We start from the raw sequence: 9,218 nt of genomic DNA on the forward strand, positions 1-9,218 counted from the left end.
GGCTGATTTAGCTGCCATTTGTGTATTTCGTCTGCTGCTTCTCACGGACGGCGTCCTCGCCTGCAGTGTGAAGTTGATCGTCAGTGGTCGATTGTCGTATGAGTCGCTCTCGCCACGCTCTCGCGACTGTCGCTAGTCGCAGCAAAGGAAGTTTCGCAGGCATTGGCCTTGTATGTGTATGCCACCCTTGTCACCTTCGGTTAGGGGAGGAAACTTTTTCACCCATTTAATTGTCCATTCATTCTTACTGACCAGAGGACGCAAGCTGCCGCCCGATTCAAAGGCTTCAGCTCCAGCTGTGTTCATTGATCCATGACTCATTTAACGTTTTTATCAGCAACAACAGGGGCAACAACAACAACCGCAGCGCGTGAAAGACTTCTCTGCTCAACAAACAGGTACTGTTCCCAAGACTGAATTGTGAGATGCGAGGCGATACCGTTGAAATAAACTTCGCAATTCCCTGCTTGGCCGTCCATTCATCTAAGACTTCTTCAACGTTGACTTTTCGCGCTTTTGCGTACGGAGACTGGCAGGTAAACGAGTAGTCGATCAAATGTAGCGATGCAGGCGATTTGGTTCATGATTACAAACTGGTAGCAGCACGCGAAAAATACAGAGACAAAGGGTGGAACGGACATCACGGGTGCCGAACTTCAACTGAACGTTTAAGGAAACGTAGTGTGCAGAGTTCCGTCCGACGGCACTCTTGTAGAGCATTTAAGTGCCGTCCGACGGTAGTCCTCTCACGAGTCACGCCTTCAAGTGCCGTCCGAAAGTCTCGTATAAAGCGAATTGTCAAAACGAGTTTTTCAAAGCTTTAGCGTAGCGTAACAATAAAGAAAGAAAAAGTAGCGTAGCTTTACAACTTGTCTGCCCCATACGCAACAGGGAGATTCGAAGGGTAGGAGGGGGCAATGACGTCAGCCACGTATGCTCCACAAACCATGCTCCCTTGTCGCCTCTTTCTCGTTTTCCTCCTTACCTTCCTTACTGATTGGGCCAACGTGACCACAACACGTGACCGTCGCCTACTTGATGGTTGCTGGTGGTAGGGAGCGTGGTGCTGTTGGGTTTCATTTATCAGTCATCACATGCTAGAAACTGTGGCCCGCGCCCAGCCGACCGATTCCTTCTGCGCTTCGTTATGTACCCTCAACTATAAAATAAATTCATTTTGTTTTCTACAGACTGTTACCATCCTGAAAACGACAGTATTCAACTTGGAACGTCAGCGCTGTAACGATTGCCTGCTGGCGTGTTTTGGGTAATGCGCCTTGAATCTGCGTGCATCAGCGGGGTGTATTTTTTTTTATCTCCTGGCCACTAATTAATACACTAGCCACAGCAATAATAAATTATATACAAACATGATTTCATAACTATATGTCAATTCGACAGGTTGGACCAATACTTGGGCATTTTTGCGGCGATGATTTCTGCGCCCGCGCTCTAATCGCTCTCATGTTATATCACACACAATGCGTTTACCTTTTCCTCTTCGTTGCGACCGCTGTGCAGGCCGTCCACTGGGACATTTTATTGCGGTGGGGACAAATTGAACCATCACAACTTGACTAGAGCTTGGGAGATGTTTTATTGACAATTGGAAGTGCGCGAAGCACACCACGCTCCACTTCAATGGGGTTCAGACACCGCCGCGACCAACGGCTGAAATCCATCATTTCCGGAGTCCAGCGACCGTTGGAAACCTAAGAGAATTGTTGATTGATTCCTATTCTCGTAAAACCGTGTGTGTAATACGCCAAGGGCTTACCGGTGAAAGGTGGCCCCGCTGAAGAAAAGTTTCCGGCAGCCGATCACACTGCAAGCGCCCATCCCGTAGCCGGAGGAAATTAGCGTCCCGGTGACGCCAGGCTTTCGTTTTCTCCGTTCAATTGCGGTGATTGCCTTGATCGTCCCGTGCTCCAGCAGCGGTGTGTCGTCTGCTCTTGATCCGCCTTGACCGCTTGCCTGCTTCACGTCTAGCCTTCGCCTTGATAAAACCTACTGGACGGAGCGCGCGCAACCCCTGCAAGGAATCCTTCTATAATCAACCATCCATCTCGCACGTGACACGTCACGTGCATCAATTGTCGGAAGTCTCACGGTCACGTTGGCCAAACAATCGTTTACAATTTTTATGGCTAGGCTTCACAAATATTGCAACCTCCCCCCCACTAGTATTTATAACCTCCTTGTATGCAGCGGTCCCGGGTTCGATCCACAGTGTGGGGTTACTTTTTTTTTGTTTTTTATTCTCAAACATTTTTTGTTTTGTCGAGGCATTTGGCAAAATTTGCAACGTTTCTTTTTTTACGATTAACACTGAAAAAAACAGATGTTGTCGACGAAACTTCGCTGAAGAAAATTTTATGGGACTCCATTTCCGGGGGTGCATGGGGGACAGCGGGGCTTGGGTTGCCGGCTGGACGCCGCGAATCAGCGTGTACGACGGGGCCAAGTGGTTTAACAGTTTTGTAATTAGCAGCCGCATAGTGTTGCTGCAAAGCGGCATGAACATAAGAGGGAAGGTGGGATAACAAGCTCCCCAGTGATACACGCACCGTGCGACTTTCTTTCAGATGGCACTTGTAGGCGCGAGTGGAATGCTGTCGGGCGGCACTGTAGACACAGCCTTAATGAATAGAAAACACCGAGGTAAAGAACCACACTGTCATAGCGTCAACACGTGCTCAAAAAATTTATCTCTAGTGTAAATACAGTGATGTTTGACAGATTTATCACCCTCCTTTCCTATCGCGTAGACTTCCAGCAACACTCTCGCAGTCTTATCAGCTCCTTTGCCTAAAATCGTGATGCTGTCAAACTTCGGCCGACACGTGCATGTGACAGTGTAAAGGAAGGTGCCCCCCAGTGGTAGACCACAGCGAAAATGCATGTTCGCATGCTCGATCATTTACAGATCAGCCAGTCTGCGGCTGAAGTTTCGCCGCACATGCGCAGCGCCACCCCTCCACCTGGCGAGGCGCGCCTATACTTGTTAGCAGCACGAGGAGCAAACAATGCGGGAGGCTGGTCCACTTGTCGTGCTGGCCTCGCGCTTCGTAAAGCAATATGCCGAATGCAGAAGTTACTCAAATGCCACAGCATCGTATTAAACAGAAGGGTATCTGTCTCCTAAAAACTTTTATTTTGTTCCTGGGATGTGATTCAAGAAAGATAGCAAGAAGCATGAATTGGCAGCTGTGCAGAGGACAGGGTTAATTGTTGTTTCTTTATCTTGTCGCATGATTCAAATATATAGCTGCTCTTTTTTTTCACGTTAATGGGGAATTAGTAGATCACACGCGAGAGTATGCAAGATTTTTGTGTTGCTTGGGGGAGCCGTCAATTTAAAGTGGACAGACCTCGCGTGGGGCCCACAGTCCGACGCCGACGTTCTACGAAAACCCTAATGTAATAGCTACGATAGTTCCTTATGGCTGTCGACAAAATAGACTTGAATATGCAGTTGCCATTTTTTTAAAGCAACTTTAAAGTTGAGAACTAAGCTCACCTTGTTTACCCGCTAATTTTCTCCCCTTATTGTCAAGAAGAGAAAGTGAGTAAGCGGCGAAAGACTTGAGAAAAAATTAGTAATAATATCATAATATCAAAAAATCAATAATAAATAATAGTTTTCCCTGCTGCAACACTCTGAACTCTGTGGAAAGAGGAACATGGCAGCTTTCCTAAATAGGTGGATCGAAGGGTTTTGCGGTTCAACGAATTTACGAACCAAATTTAGCATTAATATAGGGACAGCTAATGGGTTCCAGCCATATAGTTATATCAGATATTGTATCGTGCGAGGCCTCACTCCTTTAACTGTTAGTACTTTTACCATACTGCTAATGCAAAAAGGAACAGGATGGTTTGAGATACCTTCGAACTCTAAAAGCTGTACCGCATGAAAGTGCTTCAGCGAGGGACGAGACTGGCGAAAACGACGAGAGTCAGTGGTGAGCGACGGAGATTTCTCACTGTCGCTCGTCGCGTTGCTCGGTTTTGGGATTTCTAGAAAATGTTTCTCATCGCCTTGGTTGCTTGCTTTTGTCGTTTTAATGTGCTTGGAGGGTGTGCTCACTTTGTTCTTAATTACTGTCATTGCTCATTGCATTAGGTTCCTAGCATCTCAAGTGGTCCCAGGCGCCTCTCTTGGTTTTACGAACTCGACCTTCGCCAGCGATTCGAATGGAACCAATTCAGTCCTCAAGGCGTGGTGAGTTTTTTTTTTTGTTTGGTGGTACCTCTTTTATAAACAGGACAGGGATGGTTTCTAAACTGCAGGCAGTCATACTCTAGAGCAGCACTTGTACAGGTGTCCACAGACTTCTAGGGGTCTGCGCTGATTCGGAGATCCTCCACCAGGGGAGCTAAGAGCCCAGATGAAAATGTGCAGGGTGATTGGGTTTTTCTTCGAGGAAAGGGAGTCAAGCAGCGAAATTGAATTTGAGGAGAGGCTCATGGCAGCCGCGAATTGACTTTGGGCAAGCTAAATGCTGGGCTCCTATTGGTGGGTTGCGTGAACTAAGGGTCGCTTCGCTAGCTATCATCATCATCGTTTGTGACGTCACGGATAGGGCAGACTTTGCCACATACTCGATGTGGGCGGAGCTAAGTGTCTGTTGCTGACGAGAATTTGTTCCTCAGCAAGTGTCAAGTTATGCTTGGATAGAAGCGCCGGTATCAGCAACCTCAATGTAGTTAAAACAAGTGTGCGGCGCTTTGCAACACAGCTGTGGGTGCATGCACAGTGAAGAAGACAGCACGCCATTTACTCTGCTGAATGCAAAGCCTTTTTGAAGAGCAGCCTTCACAGATCTGAAAAAACAAGAATTGGGGAGGTTGTGAATAGCCCTGACGCATGCCGCGCAAGCGGTAATGTGAAGCTCCACGCTTGTTTTTGAACATTTTGAAGTTTTTTAATATAAAAAGCCACTTTGAAGCACTGTTAGTCCTTAGAAAGATTACTTACAAAAATGTCATACTCGTTTCTTTCATAAAGAAACTGTTTTTACTCGGCATACATGCAAGCTAACACAGACACTTCGTGCTTCGACATAGCGCGTCGTCTGCTCGCATCCTACCAGCTGTGTGACAGGAGGGCGACCGCGAGGTGCTGCCATGAAAACCTCGTGTCGCCCATATACGAGGGATGTGGAGGTAAAAGAGGGAGTGGGCTCTCTACAAGGTCCTGGGCTAATGCTTGAAAAGAATGATGAGGACAAAGTCAGTTAAAAGAGATATGAGAGAGTTGAAATTGGACAAGAAACCTGCTACGGCAGAAAACTTTGGATTAAGAAAATAACTGTTTTAACAATTCAAAAAAGTTTTCATTCTGTGTGGCAATGACGGGTGTGAAGGACCGTGACTTGTCGTCAAGATCTGAGGTGACAGATAAAAATTGCACACTATGGGGATATGCAAAGGTAACAGCAGAGCATTGTAGGTATGGTAAGTTGGGTACAAACCTAGATTGAAGCAGACTTTTTCATTGCTTTGGGATTTTAGGGATTAATGAAGGAATAAGTGGTTTCCAAATATTTAAGCGAACTGAGAGATGCCTGGAGAAATACTAAAAAGGGCTAAAAAAAGTGACAAATAAATGCTATAGAACCAAAAGAAAATTTAGGTACAATTTGGGCAGAGTGGCTCGAGGGTTTGCTTGAATCAAAGTCCTCTGCCCTAATTCAACCATCAATCCAGGATAAAAAATGTTGTATTTCTCGGTCCCAATGTGCAAAGGAACTAAATCGACAGCTTTAGTTTTTTCGCACATTGGGGCGCACGTGGTGCCGTCACGTACCTGAGGACAGAGGTGCGACTTTGTTAATTCTTGTAGCCGTCTTGCTTTCTGTCGTGGAAGCCACTGATGACTACCACCAGTGCTTGGTGATCCGGGAAGTGGGTCAGTGCGGTGGAAGTTTCTTCTGTTTACTGCTTTGCTTTGCAGATGTCAAACATTTGTAGCAAATATTAGTGCAGATTCATAAATTTGCCTGCCGAAAACGGAGTTCGCCACAATGAATGTAGGCTCAGAATGAGCCCCCACTTGTCTTGCGAGAAGAACTACAATCTCGGTGATGTGCAATGCACTTGCAGGTGTGCAACGCAACACACTGACTAAACTATAACCGCCAGTGAATGCCACTTCCGGCACCACAACGTGTCTGAGTGAGCAGGAAGTCAATATTCTTGATGCGCAATCGCCAAAAAGCACTTACAAACTACGGCCGCTAAGACATAACATAACAAGGAGAAATCACCTGCTTGACTGGCTACAAGCGGAGCAGAAAGACACTGTGAAAGAAGTCGCAGTACAAACAAGAAACCTCCTTAAAGACGAAGATGACAATAGGGCACAAGGTTCTTGACAAACGGCCAACCTACTGAATGCCTGCTCAGAAGCTGGTGGTAGCTTTTGACCAGCTTGAACACTCACAGCCACGACACACAGGCAGTTGAAGCGACGTGAGCTGGTGCACACACTCATTTCCCATTCACGAAATAATCAGAAAAGCCTCAATTGATTTGCTGCCTTTTGGTTAAAATGTCTCCCATGTAAATGGAGACCTTGGGCCCTTGAGACCTTGGGCCAGAGACCTTGGGCCAGAGACCTTGGGTCAGAGTCACTAGTGAGGGAGTCCCAATTTTTCTCCGGCCCCCAGCTGTGCTACTTACCGTGAAATACCGGTGAAGCGCCTATTTTGTTCAAGTGCCCACTATCAACATGTTCCAAACTTGGTAATACTGCAAATTATACACTTAGCGCCTGATTTGACCGAACAAGCGCCCATGTCCAGATTATTCCCATTTTCAGGGAAGGTGTGATGAATGCTCTCCCAGTATTTTGCGGTAGTTCTTCAATCAATTTTTCCTAGATAATTTCAACCAGCACTCTAACCTCTTCTCCGTGCCTCTACTTTACTGTAATCCAAACTGCCATCTTCTCCAGTGAAACTCAGGGGCCCCGGTGCGTCTGTTGCCCTATTGGGAAGGGCAGCACTAAACTCCTTACATGTTAAAAACACACATTCAATTGTTTATCTCCTCTCTACACATAGTGCACATTTTATCTATATCTTCAAATTTAGCCATGTATGTATTTATCCTTGAGACTCCTGTCCTGGCCTCAGCCAGCTAAGTGCCCCGCTCGAATTATTGCCTTGCCAAGGTGTGCTCATGGTTACTGGACTGATTTTCAACCAAAAAACGACTGCCCGCAAATGTGCTTAGACAAAAGAGGCCAGACAAGCTAGAAAGTGGCCACAGATGAAAAACTTGAAGAACATAACACAATGAAAGAAGGAAAGGTTACAGATTTGGCTGGAAAGCCCCAAGAAATTGAGCCATTCTTCAGTGCCAACGTCATCCCTTTCGAAAGAAGCGAAACTAGCAGCCGAAAGTAGTGAAACTCGGTGAACTCTGCTTGTTTTTATTAGGGGACCCTCTTGTGTCCGTAATCATGAGACAAACCCGCATGTATTTACCCAGTTTGCTCCCAAAACTAGCTGTCCTTAGCCTGCACTCCGACTTTTAATATTCATGAGGCAGATTTGCATAGGGAGGGATTGGTCCCCCAAATTTGTGTCCATATAGTGGGGCGTCCATATTAGCGGGACATGACAGCACCACATGTTGAAATTCTTTTACTGATAGCTTCATGGAAGACTCCCATCTGACCTGCCATAACTCCCATCTGACCTGCTATAATCAGAGTCATTGTCAATTAGAAAACAACATATCTAACAATCTCTAGAGATATTGTTTTGTTCTACCTTTTGAATAATTAGCTATCTAGCCCCCCAAAAGTATTCAGATCCAGACTATAAATCCAAAGGTACTGTGGTAAAAACATTTTCTTGTCACAAAAGAAAACTTTTAGAAAGCCGGAAAACGTTTTATAGTAAAAGGATATGTAAAGTATAATTTATAAATCAAAATAATTAAAAATGTTTGATTTTTTTTAGGATTTCCACTTTTCAAGGTTATAGGCTTCCCTTAATAATGCTAGTTGCATATGAGTGCTTCTGTGAATTGAATTTCAAAGTGCAGCAAAATATCTAACTACAGCTGAGGCAAAACTGCATTAGGACTACTCTTTTCCAAACTAAGTGGCTATCTTAGTTGGGCTTTACTTGTGTGTGAATACACATGGTCTTTTCTTCTAGGTGATGGAGCAACATTGTTGGGGGAGACCAGCTGCCCACTGAAAGTCACCGAGGACATCTGGTTTGGATGCTGTTCCTGCACCTATGTCACCAGAGATCAGCGTGGAATTGTGAGCCACCTGACTGCCCATGGTGATGAACAATCCAAGTGCGAGCATCCACCCAAGTATTACTCTAAGGCCCAAGTGCTCGACAACACTCAAAAGCACTACAGTGAAAAGCCATTTAAGTGCAAGCTTTGCCCCCAAGAGTTTGCTTATAATTCCCTTCTGACCTGTCATAATCGAACACACACTGGTGAAAAGCCATTTAAATGCACGCAGTGTCCCCAAGCCTTTGCTCGAAATTCCGATCTACGAAGCCATAATCATTTGCACACTGGTAAAAAGCCATTTAAGTGCAAGCAGTGCCCCCGAGCCTTTGCTCGAAATTCCGATCTACAAATCCATAATCTTTTGCACACTGGTGAAAAGCCATTTAAGTGCAAGCAGTGCCCCCTAGCCTTTGCTCAAAATTCCAATCTACGAAGCCATAATCGAACGCACACTGGTGAAAAGCCATTTAAGTGCAAGGAGTGCCCCCGAGCCTTTGCTCGAAATTTCGATCTACGAAGCCATAATCATTTGCACACTGGTGAAAAGCCATTTAAGTGCAAGCAGTGCCACCAAGCATTTTCTCATAATTCCAGTCTGATCCGCCATTATCGAAAACGGTGTATAAGGAAAAACGAGGGTCTTTAACTTTTTTATTTTTCATTTATCGTGCTGAAATTTAGTATACTGGTGTCATTCTTAGTGGTGATTTCAAATATGCAATTAGTTTTCGATAGCTTTACTAGATCCTGTGTTTTCAATAAATTTGTTATTTTTATTACCATAATATCCCGACTTAACGACCACTCCTTGCCATTTGAAATTCGTAAAAAAAGGTGGGGTGGACAATGAAATGGTGTCTAAACGGAAAAAAGAAAAAAAAATCCGCGGAAAATGGCCATTTTTCTGCAGATATCTAGCACACAAAATCGAGTCCGCTGCTTGCACA

The 9,218-nt window shown here is 45.2% G+C and overlaps 1 pseudogene; it reads left to right on the forward strand.

Annotated features, from left to right (window-relative positions):
• Positions 1–334: 334 nt before the first annotated feature.
• Positions 335–8,958, forward strand: LOC115330464 (annotated as a pseudogene).
• The last annotated feature ends 260 nt before the right edge of the window (positions 8,959–9,218 follow it).

Source organism: Ixodes scapularis, unplaced genomic scaffold, assembly GCF_016920785.2.
Source record: "Ixodes scapularis isolate PalLabHiFi unplaced genomic scaffold, ASM1692078v2 PGA_scaffold6__148_contigs__length_123643588, whole genome shotgun sequence".
Taxonomy (NCBI): Eukaryota; Metazoa; Arthropoda; class Arachnida; order Ixodida; family Ixodidae; genus Ixodes; species Ixodes scapularis.